The sequence below is a fragment of the Lampetra fluviatilis genome, chromosome 59 (assembly GCF_964198595.1).
Source record: "Lampetra fluviatilis chromosome 59, kcLamFluv1.1, whole genome shotgun sequence".
In the NCBI taxonomy this organism is placed as follows: Eukaryota; Metazoa; Chordata; class Hyperoartia; order Petromyzontiformes; family Petromyzontidae; genus Lampetra; species Lampetra fluviatilis.
In genome coordinates, this window is record NC_136333.1 from 8386736 (window position 1) to 8407905 (window position 21170).

A 21170-nucleotide genomic window follows, 5' to 3' on the forward strand; every position below is an offset into this window, starting at 1 on the left:
CACACACGTGAACACACACACACGTGGACACACACACACACACGTGAACACACACACACACACGTGGACACACGCACACACACATGTGGACACAAACACACACGTGGACACACACGCACACACACACGTGGACACAGACACACACGTGTGTGTGTGTCCACGTGTGCGTGTGTGTCCACGTGTGTGTCTGTGGTATTCGGCAACAGCAATCAGCTGATAACGCCTCTCCCATTCTGGCTCTCTTTATCAAGTGAGTGGGGGGGTCTGACACAAGCCACGCGTTACCCCCTCGCTCGTTTCAAGCCCCCTCCCCCTCCACCACTCACGATCCAGTCACGAAAAACTAAAAATAAACCACTCGAGCCCTTTTGTGGAAAATATAATTTAAAAAATTAAATATTTTTAAAAAGATTATAAGCCCGGAATTCAGGGGCACAGCGTCAGGGACTTCTGTTCGTGGAGTTTCTGTACCATAATAATAATAACATTAAATAATAATAACACTTAGTAATAAGAACATTTAGTAATAATAACATTTAATAATAATAACATTTAATAATAATAATATTTAATAATCATATTTAAAAACAAATTACATAGGCCGGAGGCCAGGCGGTTACAGCAAAGTGTGGACTAATCTCCATCTGTTCCATCTGTAAGAGGGGATTTGTATTTCTGGCTGCTTCGAATCTCGAACGCGAGCATGAAATATAACGAATTTGTTGAAAACGTCTTGACATAGAGAGGGGACCGCAGAGCTTGGACAATCGTCGGTAGCGCCGGCTCCTCCCCACCAGCACCACGTGACTGCTGCTGCCTTCCCGCTCCTCGTCTGTGGCTCCTCCTCCTGGAGCATCTGAGTCGTCCTCTCTCTCTGAGAGTCGCCCCCTCTCTCTCTCTGAGTCGTCCTCTCTCTCTCTCTCTCTCTGAGTCGTCCTCTCCCTCTCTGATAATCGCCCTCTCCCTCTGAGTCGTCCTCTCTCTCTCTGAGTCGTCCTCTCTCTCTCTATGAGAATCGCCCCCTCTCTCTCTCTCTGAGTCGCCCTTTCTCCCTCTCTGAGTCGTCCTCTCTCGCTCTATGAGTCGTTCTATCTTTCTCTGAGTCGTCCTCTCTCTATGAGTCGTCCCCTCTCTCTCTCTCTGAGTCGTCCTCTCTCTCTGAGTCGTCCTCTCTCTCTCTGAGTCGTCCTCTCTCTCTCTCTCTGAGTCGTCCTCTCTCTCTCTCTGAGTCGTCCTCTTTCTCTGAGTCGTCTTCTCTCTCTCTGAGTCGTCTTCTCTCTCTCTGAGTCGACCTCTCTCTCTGAGTCATCCTCTCTCTGTCTCTGAGTCGTCCTCTCTCTCTTTGAGTCGTCCTCTCTCTCTCCCTAAGTCGTCTTCTCACAGATGCCCAGTCGGGACACGGGGGTCAGCACGTGTCAACAACAGCAGTGGCACAATCGACACAAACGCGATCGCAGTGCAAAGGAGAGGAAACAACAGCAGCAGCAGGGTGGAGATTCATCTGAAGATCTCTGAACCATCAATTGGCGGGTTACCCCCCCGTGCCCCCCCCCCGTGCTCCCCCCGTGCCCCCCGCCTTCCTCCCCCCTCCCCCCGTGCCCACCCCGCCCCCCGTGCCCCCCGTGCCCCCCTCCCGTGCCCCCCCTCCCGTGCCCCCCCGCCTCCCCCCCGGGCGTGACGTGCGCGCTCCGCCTCGAGTCGGGAGTCTCCGCCGCTCACTTCGGCACGAGAAGCGCCACGCGCTCACACGCAGACAGGGGTACGTCTCAACACCATCACCATCATCACCATCATCACCATCACTCATCATTACCATCACCATCATTACCATCACTCATCATCACCATCATTACTCTCACTCATCATTACCATCACCATCACCACCATCACTACCATCATCACCACCACCATCACCACCATCACCATCATCACCACCATCACCATCATCACTCATCACCATCACCTCCATCATCACCATCACCATAATCACCACTACCATCACCACCATCACCATCATCATCACCATCATCACTCATCACCACCATCATCATCACCATCACCACCATCACCACCATCACCACCACCATCATCACCATCACCACCATCACCACCATCATCACCACCATCACCACCACTACCACCACCATCATCACCACCATCACCACCATCACCATCATCACCATCATCACCACCACCATCACCACCATCACCATCATCACCATCAGCATGATAATGTAGTAGTAACTACATTATCAGTGACGTAGTAGTAACTTCGTTATCAGTGGTGTAGTAACTTCGTTATCAGTGGTGTAGTAACTTCGTTATCAGTGGTGTTGTAACTACGTTATCAGTGGTGTGGTAACTACGTTATCAGTGGTGTGGTAACTACATTATCAGTGGTGTGGTAACTACATTATCAGTGGTGTAGTAACTACATTATCAGTGGTGTAGTCACTACATTATCAGTGGTGTAGTCACTACATTATCATTGGTGTAGTCACTACATTATCAGTGGCGTAGTAACTACATTATCAGTGGTGTAGTCACTACATTATCAGTGGTGTAGTCACTACATTATCAGTGGCGTAGTAACTACATTATCAGTGGTGTGGTAACTACATTATCAGTGGTGTAGTCACTACATTATCAGTGGCGTAGTAACTACATTATCAGTGGTATAGTCACTACATTATCAGTGGCGTAGTCACTACATTATCAGTGGCGTAGTCACTACATTATCAGTGGTGTAGTAACTACATTATCAGTGGCGTAGTCACTACATTATCAGTGGCGTAGTAACTACATTATCAGTGGCGTAGTCACTACATTATCAGTGGCGTAGTCACTACATTATCAGTGGTGTAGTCACTACATTATCAGTGGCGTAGTCACTACATTATCAGTGGCGTAGTCACTACATTATCAGTGGCGTAGTCACTACATTATCAGTGGTGTAGTCACTACATTATCAGTGGTGTAGTCACTACATTATCAGTGGCATAGTCACTACATTATCAGTGGCGTAGTAACCACATTATCAGTGGTGTAGTCACTACATTATCAGTGGCGTAGTAACTACATTATCAGTGGTGTAGTCACTACATTATCAGTGGTGTAGTCACTACATTATCAGTGGCGTAGTAACTACATTATCAGTGGCGTAGTAACTACATTATCAGTGGCGTAGTAACCACATTATCAGTGGTGTAGTCACTACATTATCAGTGGCGTAGTAACTACATTATCAGTAGTGTAGTCACTACATTATCAGTGGCGTAGTAACTACATTATCAGTGGTGTAGTCACTACATTATCAGTGGTGTAGTCACTACATTATCAGTGGCGTAGTAACTACATTATCAGTGGCGTAGTAACTACATTATCAGTGGCGTAGTAACCACATTATCAGTGGTGTAGTCACTACATTATCAGTGGCGTAGTAACTACATTATCAGTGGCGTAGTAACTACATTATCAGTGGCGTAGTAACCACATTATCAGTGGTGTAGTCACTACATTATCAGTGGCGTAGTAACCACATTATCAGTGGTGTAGTCACTACATTATCAGTGGTGTAGTCACTACATTATCAGTGGTGTAGTCACTACATTATCAGTGGCGTAGTAACTACATTATCAGTGGCGTAGTAACCACATTATCAGTGGTGTAGTCACTACATTATCAGTGGTGTAGTAACTACATTATCAGTGGTGTAGTCACTACATTATCAGTGGCGTAGTCACTACATTATCAGTGGTGTAGTAACTACATTATCAGTGGTGTAGTAACTACATTATCAGTGGCGTAGTCACTACATTATCAGTGGCGTGGTCACTACATTATCAGTGGTGTAGTCACTACATTATCAGTGGCGTAGTCACTACATTATCAGTGGCGTAGTAACTACATTATCAGTGGTGTAGTCACTACATTATCAGTGGTGTAGTAACTACATTATCAGTGGCGTAGTAACTACATTATCAGCGGCGTAGTAACTACATTATCAGTGGTGTAGTCACTACATTATCAGTGGTGTAGTAACTACATTATCAGTGGTGTAGTAACTACATTATCAGTGGCGTAGTAACTACATTATCAGTGGTGTAGTAACTACATTATCAGTGGCGTAGTCACTACATTATCAGTGGCGTAGTAACTACATTATCAGTGGTGTAGTCACTACATTATCAGTGGCGTAGTCACTCCATTATCAGTGGCGTAGTCACTACATTATCAGTGGTGTAGTCACTACATTATCAGTGGTGTAGTCACTATATTATCAGTGGCGTAGTCACTACATTATCAGTGGCGTAGTCACTACATTATCAATGGCGTAGTAACTACATTATCAGTGGTGTAGTCACTATATTATCAGTGGCGTAGTCACTATATTATCAGTGGTGTAGTAACTACATTATCAGTGGCGTAGTCACTACATTATCAGTGGCGTAGTAACTACATTATCAGTGGTGTAGTCACTACATTATCAGTGGTGTAGTCACTATATTATCAGTGGTGTAGTAACTACATTATCAGTGGCGTAGTCACTACATTATCAGTGGCGTAGTAACTACATTATCAGTGGTGTAGTCACTACATTATCAGTGGCGTAGTCACTACATTATCAGTGGCGTAGTCACTACATTATCAGTGGTGTAGTCACTACATTATCAGTGGCGTAGTAACTACATTATCAGTGGTGTAGTCACTACATTATCAGTGGTGTAGTCACTACATTATCAGTGGCGTAGTCACTACATTTTCAGTGGTGTAGTAACTACATTATCAGTGGTGTGGTAACTACATTATCAGTGGTGTAGTCACTACATTATCAGTGGTGTAGTCACTACATTATCAGTGGTGTAGTAACTACATTATCAGTGGTGTGGTAACTACATTATCAGTGGTGTAGTCACTACATTATCAGTGGTGTAGTGACTACATTATCAGTGGCGTAGTAACTACATTATCAGTGGTGTAGTCACTACATTATCAGTGGTGTAGTCACTACATTATCAGTGGTGTAGTAACTACATTATCAGTGGTGTAGTAACTACATTATCAGTGGTGTAGTAACTACATTATCAGTGGTGTAGTAACTACATTATCAGTGGTGTAGTAACTACATTATCAGTGGTGTAGTAACTACATTATCAGTGGTGTAGTCACTACATTATCAGTAGTGTAGTCACTACATTATCAGTGGCGTAGTAACTACATTATCAGTGGTGTAGTCACTACATTATCAGTAGTGTAGTCACTACATTATCAGTGGTGTAGTAACTACATTATCAGTGGTGTAGTCACTACATTATCAGTAGTGTAGTAACTACATTATCAGTGGTGTAGTAACTACATTATCAGTGGTGTAGTCACTACATTATCAGTGGTGTGGTAACTACGTTATCAGTGGTGTAGTAACTACATTATCAGTGGTGTAGTAACTACATTATCAGTGGTGTGGTAACTACATTATCAGTGGTGTGGTAACTTCGTTATCTTCATTTCGAGGGGAGGAATGAGCTCTGCTCTGTGTCTCCTCTGAAGTCGACGTGTGATTGGTTCTCTCTCTAAGTCGTCTTCAAATGTTCACGTTAGTCTGCACTTCCACTGACCAATCATTCCAATGTAGACACTATGGCATGTCTGTAGGCGGATGTATTTATGGATGTGTGTGTGTGTGTCCATACGACCACGTGTGCCGTGCCGGCCTTCATAGGTTCTCGCTAACAGCACTTGCCCCAGCAGTCGGTTGTCTTGTGTGTCCTTCATGTCGATGTATATGTGTGTGTATATATGTGTATATATGTGTGTGCGTGTGTGTGCGTGTGTGTATGTGTCCATGCATATGTATGTCTATGTATATGTGTGTCTATGCATATGTGTGTATGTATACATATATGTGTGTATATATGAGTGTGTGTATGTGTGTCTATGTATATGTGTGTCTGTATATACAGTATGAGTGTGTGTGTATGTCTATGTATATGTGTGTCTGTATATATGAGTATGTGTATGTATATGTGTGTCTATGTATATGTCTATGTGTGTATGTCTATGTGTGTCTATGTATATGTGTGTATGTCTTTGTAAATGTGTGTCTCTGTATATGTGTGTATATGTATGTCGATGTATATGTGTGTCTATGTATATGTCTATGTGTGTATGTCTATGTGTGTCTATGTATATGTGTGTATGTCTTTGTAAATGTGTGTCTCTGTATATGTGTGTATATGTGTGTCTATGTATATGTCTATGTGTGTATGTCTATGTGTGTCTATGTATATGTGTGTATGTCTTTGTAAATGTGTGTCTCTGTATATGTGTGTATATGTATGTCGATGTATATGTGTGTCTATGTATATGTCTATGTGTGTATGTCTATGTGTGTCTCTGTATATGTGTGTATATGTATATGTGTCTATGTATATGTGTGCATGTGTCTATTTGAGTGTGTATGTGAGGAGCGCTACGAACCCGTCAGAGCCGAGTTCGATTCCCGCTCACGGCCACCACCACCGGTGACGATTATCTAAACCGGTCCTGGGCCTCCCCTAGGTCAACTCAGCCCCAAATGAGCACCTGTTGCGATGTGTAGTAAACATCGCCACTGGGGAGACAAAGGCGGCCGGGCGTGCGTGGTGCTGGCCACCCACCCCCTCGTGTTCCACGGTGCCGGCCTTCGTAGGTGCTGCTACTCGCTAACAGCACTTGCCCCGACACTCTGTAACAGGCTATCCGGCAGGGTTCTTTGTCTTTATCTTTGGCTGTGGTGTTGATGCGACTGAGATCAGTCGACCTGTCGACTTGTGTGTGACCAGCTAAGAATGTTCTAACGGACCAGGATAAAACTAGTTTTAGCGGACCAGGCGTCAGGCCCACTGGGCTACGTAACTTTACTTTTCAGAAGCAGGTGAGAGCACAACGAAGTGGCTTCATCATCATCATCACGTGAACACTTAGAGCGGCCGCATACTTAAAATGTGTGAGGTCGATTCTAAATGTGGAGGGGAAAACCGGAGGACTCTGAGATTTAAAAAAGATCCACGCGACCACGGTGAGAGAGAGACACGCAGACTCCAAATATACAGCAGCAGGAGTCTGAGTCGGGATTGAACCCACGACCTCCTGTATACCAGGCGAGGTAGTTAACATCTCATAGCCACCGTGATGATGAGAGAGAGAGAGAGACACGCAGACTCCAAATACACAGCAGGAGTCTGGGTCAGGATTGAACCCACGACCTCCTGTAGACCAGGCGAGGGAGTGAACATCCCCTAGCCACCGTGATGATGATGAGAGAGAGAGACACGCAAACTCCAAATACACAGCAGGAGTCTGGGTCGGGATTGAACCCACGACCTCCTGTAGACCAGGCGAGGGAGTGAACATCTCCTCGCCACCGTGGTGTCCTCAAGGGCCTCCTGAGAGCCTCTTTTAGCACGAGGAGACGCCCTGGGGCGTTGATGTGACTGCTCGTGCGGAGTGGTGCGAGACTACTGCTGCCGCTCTTGTCAATGTCATCATTGTGATGTGCCGTTTTAGTCAGCTCATAGTCGACAATAGGTTGACAGTCAACAGCTCATCGAGTGATAAAACCGCGTGATAGTGACGTACAATGAGGCGGTGGCGTTAGATGAGATGTCATGATTGCGATCAGTGATTACAGAATGGTTCATCGTTACGTGATTGGTGATCGTGCTAACGCGCTACGTGCGCTTACGTTTCTGTCACAGAAACATCATCACCGGGCACCCATCACACGACATCACCACCACCACCACCATCATCACCACAGACACCGCTGGCATCACCACCATCATCACCACAGACACCGCTGGCATCACCACCATCATCACCACCACAGACAATCACCATCACCATTATCATCCACACCAAAATCATCATCTCCACCATCATCATCTCCACCATCATCATCTCCACCATCATCATCTCCACCATCATCATTTCCACCATCATCAACCCGACCAAGATGACCACCACCACCATCATATAAACAACAGGACACTAAACAATCATCGTGATCACATAGAGACGACTATCACCCTATTACCACCATCACCACCATCCTCCAATCACTACCACCACCATCACCACCACCCCATCAGCACCACCACGATCACCACGACCACCACGACCACCACTACCACCACCACCACGACCACCACCACCACGACCACCACCACCACGACTGCCATCGTCACCGCCATGAACGTCGTCTCCGCGGTGGTGGAAGCGGCGGCGGCCTCGCAGCTCGAGGAGGAGGTGAGACTCCGGGTAAGGGCGGGGGGCGGGGGGGCGGGGCGGGGGGCAGCGGGTAACGAGGCGCAGCCCCTGCAAGTGCCCTGGCTCGTGCCGCTGCTGGCGGATGAGCCTCTGGGCGGGTATTTTTGGCCTACTCTTCCACTGCTGGCCAATAACCACAATACCTCCGGAGTGGTTGCGGCAGCCACACTTGGCCCCACCACACAGAGACAGACACACAAAGGCGGCCGGGAGTGGTTCTTGTTTGACGCTCCGGCCCCGCTTAATAGGTGCTCGCTAACAGCACGTGTCCCGAACGCGCTGCTCTGTGGTCGGTGTGAAGGCGACAACGAAGGGAGATTTAATAATTGTATTTTTACCCTTCTATCTGGCAACAAAGAAGGGAGATTTATTTAGTTCCACTTAGCCTCTCGGGTTGAAGCAACGAAGCGGCGCTTACGAAAATAAATATATTAAGCCGTGATGGTAACGGCAATAAATAAACGCATACACGTAAATACTACACATGGGAACCCGCCGATTTGATGTAATTATCCTGCATTCCGCGGGAAAACATTTCCTAATTGCTGACGGAAGTCGGCTTCAGGGGACTTCTCTCGAGGGGTTGACACCACCACGAGGCACGCTCCACCCACTGCTGGATGAAGGGCATCTGTCCACTCGACGTGATCATCATCATCATCATCGTGATCATCATCATCATCATCGTGATCATCATCATCGCCATCATCGTGATCATCATCATCATCATCGCCATCATCGTGATCATGAAGCGCCTACGACCACACGGTACCCGCTTGATACACGTGGGCCCTGCCCGGTCTGCGCACAGCCATTATACCTCGATATACGAGGCAGTTGCCTTCAAGAAACGTTCCTCTTATCGATAATAGGGTTTTTTAAAAAATAAAATGGAAACGTGTCCAGATCTTTCCAGGATTTGTGAACTCCTCACACAATCCAGCCTGGTTACACCCAGTAAGGATCGTAGGCAGGCCAGCCTGAATGTTTCTAACCGGCGCAGAGGGGTTCACGTTTCATAGAGAAGGGAGGGAATGACTGTGACCGAGAAGACCCGAAACTTCGTGTGGAGCGACTGACCAGGTAGCTTCCATACAGCATTGCACAGCCGATGAGCAGATAATGCCGCCCGACTGATTTGGAGTAAGACCTCTGCTGTCAATCCGAAGCTGGTCATAGACATACACACATAGACAGACACACACACACATACACACACACACCTCTACATAGACACACACACATAGACATACACTCATAGACATAGACACACACACATATACATAGATATACATACACACTTATACATAGACATACACACACATGTACATATATATACAAACACATAGACATACACACACAGACATACACACTAAGACACGGACATACACAAAGACATACACATAGACACACAACAACAACCGTCATTCGCTACTAAGTGGCGGTGACGTCACCACGACGCTTGTGCCAGGCCATGTGCACCTTGAGGCCACGTGAAGTGTCGAACACCTGCTGGCAGGAGGTCACGGGGCAGACCCAGTTGCCACGGGTCGACTGACTGAGATGACCGAGATGACTGGCTGATGCATCACCTGTGCCCCCTACTGTACCAACTTGCTGTGCTTTAGCCACCCGGCGCTCCGCTCGTTGTTGTGAGCGTCGCTCCTCCGCCCTCCGTTGTTGTTGGAGGGCGACTGCCTCCAACTGCCCAGTAGCGTCCTTCACGAGCCTCCTCCACTGAGGCCGATCTTGACACCGCTGGTACCAGTCATCGGCAAGTCCACTCAGCTCCACGTCCTCCTGTACCACATCACTCCATCTCTTCTCTAGCCCGTGCCGCGCCCGTTTAGCCCCCTCGATCCGGCCGAACAGACACACACACACATAGACACACACATAGACACACACACATAGACACACACACATAGACATAGATACACACACATAGACACACACACACATAGACACACACATAGACATACACACACATATATATTTAAAAACTGGAAAATTCGGAGACAAAAGGATGTGGTGACGCGCGTGTATGAGAGTGACGCATTAATAGTCGAGTGTGGATTAATGAACGAGTGATGAATGAGTAATGAACGAGTGATGAATGTTTCATGAAGCCGGGGACCCACGGGGAAGCTCTTAGGGGGACCACGTGGTCGGCGCGGATTTCACGGCGCGGCGAGCACGGCAGAGGTGGCCCTCGGGGAGCGGTGGGGCAGCGGTTAGCGTGCTGTGTGTGGGGAGCGGTGGGGCAGCGGTTAGTGCACTGTGTGTGGGGAGCGGTGGGGCAGCGGTTAGCGCGCTGTGTGTGGGGAGCGGTGGGGCAGCGGTTAGCGCGCTGTGTGTGGGGAGCGGTGGGGCAGCGGTTAGCGCGCTGTGTGTGGGGAGCGGTGGGGCAGCGGTTAGCGTGCTGTGTGTGGGGATCGGTGGGGCAGTGGTTAGCGCGCTGTGTGTGGCGAGCGGTGGGGCAGCGGCGTTCATAGGTGCTGCTGCTACTCGCTAGCAGCACTTGCCCCCAAAGTGTGTTTGAGGCTATACGGGGGATCTTTGTCTCTGCACGTGTTTGAGTGACCCAGGTCAACTCACGCTCCTGGACATCTAAGACCAAGAGCTTCATAGTTCATCGGATTTCTCAAGTCTCAATAAAGATTCGGGTTCTAAATTGAGCGCGTTAGTCCTGGCCTCTCCAGAATCTCAATTGTATTTTTTACCCACTCAACGACTCACTCACTCACCCACCCACTCACTCACCCACCCACTCACCCACTCACTCACTCACTCACCCACCCACTCACTCACCCACCCACTCACCCATCCACTCACTCACCCACCCACTCATTCACCCACTCACTCACCCACTAACTCACTCACCCACTCACTCACTCACTCACCCACTCACTCACCCACTCACTCACTCACTCACCCACCCACTCACCCACCCACTCACTCACTCACCCACCCACTCACCCACCCACCCACCCACTCACTCACTCACCCACTCACTCACCCACCCACTCACTCACTCACCCACCCACTCACCCATCCACTCATTCACCCACTCACTCACCCACTAACTCACTCACCCACTCACTCACTCACTCACCCACCCACTCACCCACCCACTCACTCACTCACCCACCCACTCACCCACCCACCCACCCACTCACTCACTCACCCACTCACTCACCCACCCACTCACTCATCCACCCACTCACTCACCCGCCCACTCACTCAGACTTTAAGCCTGGTCTCTTGGGAGCTCTCAGCCGGGTTAAAAACAAAACCAACAACATCATTATCACCGTGCCGCCTCCACAATAGCTCTACTGCCCCCCCCCACGTCCCCAGCCCCCCCAACACCCGCCCCCAACCCTTCCCCTGCCCCCCATCAAAGTAAATCTGGAGGCGAGGCTGAATCTTCACTTCTACAAACAAAACCCAACGGCGACGATCCTCAACCCCCCCCCTCCTGCGGGAGCTGCGGGGGGCTCCGTGGGGGGGGGGGGTGGTGGAGGGGGGCGGGGCCGTGGATGGGAGTGGGTAGGGGTGGGTAGGGGTGGGTAGGGGTGGTGGGTAGGGGTGGGTAGGGGTGGGTAGGGGTGGTGGGTAGGGGTGGTGGGTGGGTGGGTGGATAGGGGTGGTGGGTAGGGTTGGATAGGGAGTAGATAAGGGTGGGTGGGGGTTGGTGTGAGTAGGGGTAGGGGTGGTGGGTAGGGGTGGGTGTGGGTTGGTGTGAGTAGGGGTGGGGGTGGTGGGTAAGGGTGGTGGGTAGGGGTGGGTAGGGGGCTGGGTGGTGGGTAGGGGTGGTGGGTGGGTGGATAGGGGTGGGGGTGGTGGGTAGGGGTGGGTAGGGGTGGTGGGTAGGGGTGGGTAGGGGGCTGGGTGGTGGGTAGGGGTGGTGGGTGGGTAGATAGGGGTGGGGGTGGTGGGTAGGGGTGGGTAGGGGGCTGGGTGGTGGGTAGGGGTGGGTAGGGGTGGTGGGTAGGGGTGGGTAGGTGGATAGGGGTGGGGGTTGTGGGTAGGGGTGGATGTGGCTTATGGGTGGATTTGGTGATTGCTGCTCAAGGAGGAGTTGGAGGCGCTGCTGCTGCTGCTGAACCTGCAGCGTGCCACGAAGAGGTGGGGCCTTATACCAGCAGGCCCACCAAAACTAAGCACCTGCCAGGGTATTTTGTACCATCAGACACTCCGAATCAGTCGAGCGGGTCGCTGTCTTTGTAGAAGACGCGCACCGAGCGTAGCCAAGCGTGCTGCGTGGTGGTGGTGGTGATGGCGGTGATGGTGGTGATGGTGGTGGTGGTGATGGTGGTGGTGGTGATGGTGGTGGTGGTGATGGTGGTGGTGGTGATGGTGGTGATGGTGGTGGTGGTGGTGGTGGTAGTGGTGGTGGTGGTGCCGCCAGCCTCACCATGCCCTCTGACTGCCCCCCTTTCACCCGCTCGGCCTGCGTGGCTGCACCTTGAAACTTAAACTATCTATATTGTTTTAGTTTACCAAGGAGCCAGCTATTCAGCTCTTTCACAAATGATAAGTCAACTAACTGGCCTATCACGTGGAAATATACAGCAGCCAAATACTCTAAACGCGTATTTCTAAATGTGGAGGGGAAATCAGTGCAGAGAGAGAGAGAGACGCAAACTCCAAATATACAGCAGCAGGCGTCAGGGTCGGACCCACGAGGCCTCTTGCGCACCAGGCGAGATAGTCAACATTTCCGAGCCACCGTGGCACCCAACGTTATTCTATTGTGCCGTGTCGGCTGCAGGAGGAGGGCTGTGCGACACAGCACGCTCCACTCGCCCTGGCTGCCCACGCCAACCCCTGCGGGCGAGTGTCGGCACTCTCACCAGGGTGCTGACACATTGAGACGTGGCCGTGACTTCTGTTAACTTTGATGAAACATAATTAGAGTTCACGAATCAGCCACGTGATCGCATCCTCCTCTCTCCTCCTCTCTCCGCCTCCCACCCCAAATCCCCCTCCCGCTCAGGTGCGCACTTTGTTCGTGAGCGGCCTGCCCATGGACATCAAACCCAGGGAGCTCTACCTGCTCTTCCGACCTTTCAAGGTGAGCCTCACTCGTAAGGAGCCTTCCCTCAGGCGACGTCAGGTGACCCAGCAGGTGACCCAGCAGGTGACTTAGCCAGGTGACTCAGCCAGGTGACTCAGCCAGGATCGGATCGTGACATTGGTGAGGCCCCCAACTCCGTCAAGCTTCAGGAGGAGTGATCGAGGAATGTCTGTAGATGATTTTTCTTGTCATATCGGAATTAAATTTACAGTTTTAGAAAATCATTTTTCCCACTGCTATCTCCTTTATTTTTAAACCAAATACGTAAAACTTGAAACTTCATTTTGTTTTCGTATTTAGTGCCCCCTACCCCCTCCCCCCTCTCCTGGCAATGTGAAACCCTAAACTGTGATGACTTCATGTGGGTGAGCGAGTTGTGGGTGAGTGGGTGAGTGAGTCGTGGGTCAGTGGGTGAGTGGGTCGTGGGTGAGTGGGTGAGTGAAGCGTGGGTCAGTGGGTGAGTGAGTGGCTGAGTGAGTTGTGAGTGGGTGAGTGGCTGAGTGAGTTGTGGGTGAGTGGGTGAGTGAGTGGGTGAGTGAGTCGTGGGTGAGTGACCTCTGGGGAGGAGGAGGCGGTTCATGAAGGACGCGACTGGGCACTTGGGGGACAGTCGCGTACCCGGCAGCGGAGTGATGCAGAGTGATAGGGAGTGATGGGGGGTGGTGGGGAGTGATGGGGAGTGATGGGGAGTGATGCGGAGTGATGCGCTGCCCTCCTCTGTGCTGTGTGCAGGGCTACGAGGGTTCGCTGATTAAACTCACCTCCAAACAGGTTACTCACTCACCACTCACTCTCCACTCACTCACCACTCACTCACTACTCACTCACTACTCACTCACCACTCACTCACTACTCACCACTCACTCACCTCTCACTCACCACTCAACACTCACTCACCACTCACCCACCACCCACCACTCACCACCCACCGCCCACCTCTCACTGCCCACCGCTCACCACTCACCACCCACCACTCACCACCCACCACTCACCACTCACCGCTCACCGCACCTCACCACACCTGGTCCTCGAAGCGACTCCCATGCGCAGGCTGCTGCACGGATGCTGTGCAGGAGGAATTCGCGAATGTGCGCAGTGAGCGACGGCTCCACTTCGACTTGCGACCACAACACGCGCCGACACGCCACGTCAAACACGCGCCTTGCTTAACGCGCCGCGCACCTGGGGAAACAAAGGCGGCCGGGCGTGGTCCCGTCCACGCCGTTCCGGCCTTCATCGGTGCTGCTACTCGCGAACAGCAACTTGCCCCAATGCTCTGTTTAAAGGCTACACGGGGGAACTTTGTCTTTGTCTCCGTCCAGCCGGTGGGATTCGTGATGTTCGACAGTCGATCCGAGGCGGAGATGGCCAAGAACTCGCTCAGCGTGAGTCTCACCTGGTTCAGGGTCTCACCTGGTTCAGGGTCTCACCTGGTTCAGGGTCTCACCTGGTTCAGGGTCTCACCTGGTTCAGGGTCCCACCTGGTTCAGAGTCTCACCTGGTGCAGGGTCTCACCTGGTTCAGGGTCTCACCTGGTTCAGGGTCTCACCTGGTTCAGGGTCTCACCTGGTTCAGGGTCTCACCTGGTTCAGGACCCCGCACATTCATCAATAAACAAATATCCGCTGAGGCCCCTGGATCCTGTCGCCCTGATGAGGTCCTCCTGGCAGGAGAGATGACATGAAATACATAAATCACCGAGTGCATTGGTGGCAGAGGGGGGGGGGGTGTGGAGATAATTAAATAAATAATTGCTGTCGGTAGCGGCTCGTGGAGTCCATGGCTCAAGTCCTACGCGGTGACAAAAATCACAATCAGAATATTTATGTATTAGCGTAGGAGGAATCCGATGAGCTATGAAGCTCTTTTATTCACAGTCGAAGGGGCACGGGGTCAGGACGTCGTCACAACAAACGATACAAAAACACGATAGGGGGGCACAGTATATGAAAGGTAAAACAAAAATCACTTTAAAATATACAAATGTCTGAATACAACAACTTGAATGTTCTACCTTACCAGATGTGAGGCCCACTGAGCCATGAGATGATGAGTTCTCAGAAGCGACCGCGGCTGTCACAAGTGGCAGCTCAACAAAGTGGCGCCGTCATCGCGACGTGGACATTCATAGCGGCAGCCAAACACCCCTCGACACGCGTGGCGACGTCGATTCTGACTGTGAAGAAAAAACCCGGAGAGAGAGAGACACGGAGAGAGAGAGACACGGGGAGAGAGAGACACGGGGAGAGAGAGACACGGGGAGAGAGAGAAACACGGAGAGAGAGACACGGGGAGAGAGAGACACGGGGAGAGAGAGACACTGGGAGAGAGAGAGAGACACGGGGAGAGAGAGAAACACGGAGAGAGACACGGGGAGAGAGAGAGACACGGGGAGAGAGAGAGACACGGAGAGAGAGACACGGGGAGAGAGAGAGAGACACGCGCACTCCCAATACACACAGAGAGAGCAGCAGCAGCAGGAGGCGAGGGGGTCAGCATCGCCCAGCCGCCGTGGCCCCTCCCTCTGTTCCCCTTTCTCGCCCCCCCCGCCCCCCCCGCCCCCCGCAGGGAATCCGCGTTGACCCCGAGAGCCCCCAGAGCCTGAGGTTGGAGTTCGCCAGGTCCAACACGAAGATGTGCAGCAGGGGGGGGGGCAGGGGGGGGGGGCGGGGGGGCGGGGCCGCACCTCGCCCTGGCGCCGCACTTCGTCACGCGCGAGACCTGTGAGTGACCATCACGTGACCTGTGAGTGGCGTCACGTGACCTGTGAGTGACCATCACGTGACCTGTGAGTGACCATCACGTGACCTGTGAGTGGCATCACGTGACCTGTGAGTGACCATTACGTGACCTGTGAGTGGCATCACGTGACCTGTGAGTGACGTCACGTGGCCTGTGAGTGACCATCACGTGACCTGTGAGTGACCCCACGTGACCTGTGAGTGACGTCACGTGGCCTGTGAGTGACCATCACGTGACCTGTGAGTGACCCCACGTGACCTGTGAGTGGCGTCACGTGACCTGTGAGTGACCATCACGTGACCTGTGAGTGACCATTACGTGACCTGTGAGTGGCATCACGTGACCTGTGAGTGACGTCACGTGGCCTGTGAGTGACCATCACGTGACCTGTGAGTGACCCCACGTGACCTGTGAGTGACGTCACGTGGCCTGTGAGTGACCATCACGTGACCTGTGAGTGACCCCACGTGACCTGTGAGTGACGTCACGTGGCCTGTGAGTGACGTCACGTGGCCTGTGAGTGACGTCACGTGACCTGTGAGTGACCCCACGTGGCCTGTGAGTGGCATCACGTGACCTGTGAGTGACCATCACGTGACCTGTGAGTGACCCCACGTGACCTGTGAGTGACGTCACGTGACCTGCGAGTGACGTCACGTGACCTGTGAGTGGCGTCACGTGACCTGTGAGTGACCATCACGTGACCTGCGAGCGCACGGGTGGGTCGGTCAAGACACCAGCACCACGCCCCGGCCGCCTTTGTCTCCCCAGTAGTGATGTTTGCTACAGACCACACCATGGAACTCATTTTGAGGCTGAGTCGACCTAGGCGGAGGCCCAGGGCAGGTGCAGATAATCGTCACCGGCGTTTTGGTGGCGGCCGCGAGTGGGAATGGAACTCGGCGGGTCTCTGCCGGTCCGTAGCGGCAGCGCGCTAACCACCGCGCCCACCACTCCCTCGACACAGACTTGTGGGGCAAGTGCTGCGAGTGTACGATGGGTCCACTCGCACGCACATGGGCGATCATTGACACACGGCCACACGCACGCACAGCAAGCGCCATTCGCCACGAAGCGACGGTGACGTCACCACGGCGCTTGTGAGCTGTGCCAGGCTAGGTGAGGGCCGTCACGTGAAGTGTCCAAGGTTCTCCGCCAGGAGGTGACGGGACAGACCCACGTGGTTACGGTTTGACTGACTGCGATGAATGGCGGATGCAGCACAGCACCAGCTGCGCTCCTCCCTGTGCCAACGCGCTTCCTTGTAGACACCCGCTCGTTGTGATAATAATGCGGATGCCACTGCTGATGATGATAATGATGCTGCTGATGATGATAATGATGCTGCTGATGATGATAATGATGCTGATGATGATGCTGCTGATGATGATGCTGATGATGGTCATGATGCTGATGATTGTGCTGATGATGCTGCTGCTAATGATGATGTTGATTATGCTGCTGATGATGATGTTGATGCTGCTGCCACTGTGCGCTCAGACGAGCTGGCGGGAGCGGCGCTGCTGCCCGCGGGCCCGGACGCGTGGTCCGCGTACCACCCGGCACTGTACGCAGACGTGGGGCCCGCGGTGCCCCACGCCGCCTTCCCCCCCTCCCCCTCCTCCTCCTGCTGCTACCCCACGGCCACCGCCACGGCCTCCTCCACGCTGCACGCGCAGGTGCCGTGCCACCCTCGCTCGCCCACTCGCTCACTCACCCACACGCTCACCCACACGCTCACCCACACACTCACCCACACACTCACCCGCTCGCTCGCCCACACACTCACCCACACACTCACCCGCTCGCTCGCCCACTCGCTCACTCACCCACACACTCGCCCACACACTCACCCGCTCGCTCGCCCACACACTCACCGCTCGCTCACTCACCCACACGCTCACCCACACGCTCACCCACACACGCACCCGCTCGCTCGCCCACTCGCTCACTCACCCACACACGCACCCGCTCGCTCACACCGCTCGCTCACTCACCCACACGCTCACCCACATGCTCACCCGCTCGCTCGCCCACTCGCTCACTCACCCACACACGCACCCGCTCGCTCACCCGCTCGCTAACTCACTCACTTACCAATCCGCTCTCACAGAGACTCACACAGTCACCTGCTCGGTCACTCACCCGCTGTTACAGAGATATTCTCACACACTCTCCCACTCGCCCGCATGCTCACCCAATCATTGACGCACCCGCTCACCCTCTTGCTCACTCGCCCACTGTCACAGAAACTCTCTCACCCACTGACCCGCTCGTTCACCAACTCACTCACCCACACGCTCACCCACTCACCCACCCACTCTCTCGCTCCTGCGCTCCCTTGCTGCCCGCGCCTCGTCCGTGGGTTCACGTCAAGCTCGCAGGCCGGGGCGTGGTGCAGGCCGGGGCGTGGTGCAGGCCGGGGCGTGGTGCAGGCCGGGGCGTGGTGCAGGCCGGGGCGTGGTGCCGGCCACAACACCCCCTCGTTAGCAGCAAGCACTTTCCCCAACAGTCTAAAGGCTACATGGGGGATCTTTGTCTTTTGCGTGCGCGATCTCAGCGGAGTGATACTGGAGGCTGTGTTGCCCGCACTAAAAGCCATTCCCGGATGAGAGGGAGACAGAGAGAGAGGGTGGGGGGACGGTGAGAGGCCGACCGCGTGCATTTTTAAAGCCGCGTAAAAGTTTCACAGTCGTGTTCGGCGAACTGCGAGATGATGATGATAGGAAGAGACGAAGTGTGAGGAGCTACAGTGTGTGAGTGTGGCGAGATGTTAACTACCTTGCCGGCTATGCAGAATTTAGTGGGTTCGATCCCGACCCTGACGCCTGCTGCTGTATATGTGGAGTTTGCGTGTCTCTCTCCCCGCGGTCGCTGGATTTTTCTCTGGGCCCTCCAGTTTTCCCCCCTCCACATTTAGGATCGACATCACGCGTTCAGAGTATTGGCTGCGATACATTTCAACATGATGATGATAAGCCACTTGCTTGGGCTATGATTTGTGATAGCCAAGTCACTTCTGAGAAAGAGCTACCTAGTTCAGTGGGCCTTTACCTGGTAAAATAAAAAAAACATTTTATTAAAATAGTTTAGCTTGTCGTCAACATTTCTTTTACTCGAAACAAACAAAAAAGCGACCAGGCCTCTGCCAAGCGAGCTTTGTGCCACGTGGCCGTGGGGCTGACTGGACGCCATTTTCACCGCCCCGCCCCTCCACCTCCCATGACGTCACAGATGCACTGGTTCCCGCCCATCGACGTGACGCAGCAAACCTGGAAGACTCGGCAGTTCTGCTGAGCGACTCCCACAACGATCACCGCCACCACCACCACCACCCGACGCCACCACCACCACCACCACCGCCGCCACCACCACCACCACCCCCCGACGCCACCGCCGCCGCCGCTACCACACGGTAGGGAGGTTACCGTTCACTACGTACCGGTGCAAAAGACGTTCAACATGCATACACACACGCACGTACCAGGGGCGTGCGGTCAGGGGAGGCAGGGGAGGCAGAGCCTCACCTGCCGTACTCCAATGTAAATAGCTGTTACGAAAAGTAAAAAATAAAGAATAATCAAATAAAATATATATTCAGATTTTTCCACTGATCTGTGTTATAAATGTGATTTCTGTACGATTCCAATCATTTTATAGTCAAAATCGCCAAATTTGCAGAGCTCCGCTGCAAATACAGGAGACGAGAGGTGAGGCAGCGACGCGCTCAGCCTCCCCTCTGATTGCGCAACCCCTCAGAAATTGGAAGCAGCGCGGGCAATAAGCGCGTGCCTGTTACTATCTCAGTATGTCACCAATGTAATGTTTGTAGACCCCTTCATTTCATGTCCTCGCCTTCCATACTCCAGGTAACTTATTTCACGTGTGTGTATAAAGATATTTAGGCTCGCTGGTCTCGTCATGAAACTGCAATGAAAAAGCACCAGGGGAGGCAGCTATCACATCTGCCTCACTGAGGGGGACGTGTCTAACACGCCCCCCTCAGTGAGGACACGCCCCCTCAGTGAGGACACGCCCCCTCAGCGAGGACACACCCCCTCAGTGTAGACACGCCCCCTCAGGGAGGCCACGCCCTTCAGCGAGGACATGCCCCTCAGTGAAGACACGCCCCCTCCGTGAGGCCACGCCCCCTCAGCGAGGACACGCCCCCCTCAGTGTGTGTATCTGGCTCTGACACGAGCCAGTGCCTCCCAGCCACTGACCTCACCGCGCGTCACTGCTGCACGTGCGTAGTCAGTGGCGGACTGCGACTGAACAAGACGTCGTCCCCCAGGCATTAGGAACCACAGCGGCTACAACATTCTGGCTATCCAGTAGCCCGATTTGCGACGTGACGACGTGTCAGCGTGACGATTCTGTTGACGATTGTCTGACGCTTCACTCCCACTGTGTAATGATCATCGCCGCGCCCGCGATCGACTCTGATGCTGCTCTCTCCATCATGACGACAGCGCTGATGGACGCCGATGGTGATGACGACCCCTAATGGTGTCCGCGACGTTTCTCGCCCCCTCCCCATCACAGGGCCACCCACCAACGGGAGGTCGCTCTCAACGCGTGCCGCGCTTGCATGGATTGTTTAATTGCCTCTGCTGCTGCATTACCACTTCGCTACTTTCACTCATGGGGACTGGGGGCAGGGCTGTGGGGGGGGGGAGCTGGGGGGGGGCTGGGGGGGTTTGGGGGGGACCTAGGGGGGGAGGTTGGGGTTTTGTTGTTCTTTGAGTTGTGCAGCGCTGCTACGTCGACCCCGCTCAACGCGCAGGATGCGTTCCTGCCGGAAAACCGGAGCGTCAGTCGAAAGTGCGTGAGTTGTCAACTTGCTGCGAGTGTGTTTAGTTTGTTGTCCGTACCCCCACCCCCCGCACCTTCGATTATCACGGTTGGCTACGTACGGTGCGAAAGAAGTTCAACATACACACATACAAAGCAGAGAGATGTGGGATGGTGGATCGTAATGTGGTACAGAACCTAGCCGGAGGATGTTCAATAACCCAACGCATATCTATGACTGGCA

At 52.8% G+C, this 21170-nt stretch overlaps 1 pseudogene across 1 annotated transcript; it reads left to right on the forward strand.

Annotated features, from left to right (window-relative positions):
- The first annotated feature begins 1705 nt into the window (after nt 1–1705).
- Nucleotides 1706–20777, forward strand: LOC144950876 (RNA-binding protein with multiple splicing 2-like; annotated as a pseudogene). The gene is made up of 9 exons (XR_013640412.1): nt 1706–1759; nt 7737–8298; nt 13310–13387; nt 14123–14161; nt 14713–14775; nt 15959–16113; nt 17633–17811; nt 19367–19547; nt 20678–20777. The product of XR_013640412.1 is annotated as an RNA-binding protein with multiple splicing 2-like (transcript).
- Nucleotides 20778–21170: the final 393 nt, after the last annotated feature.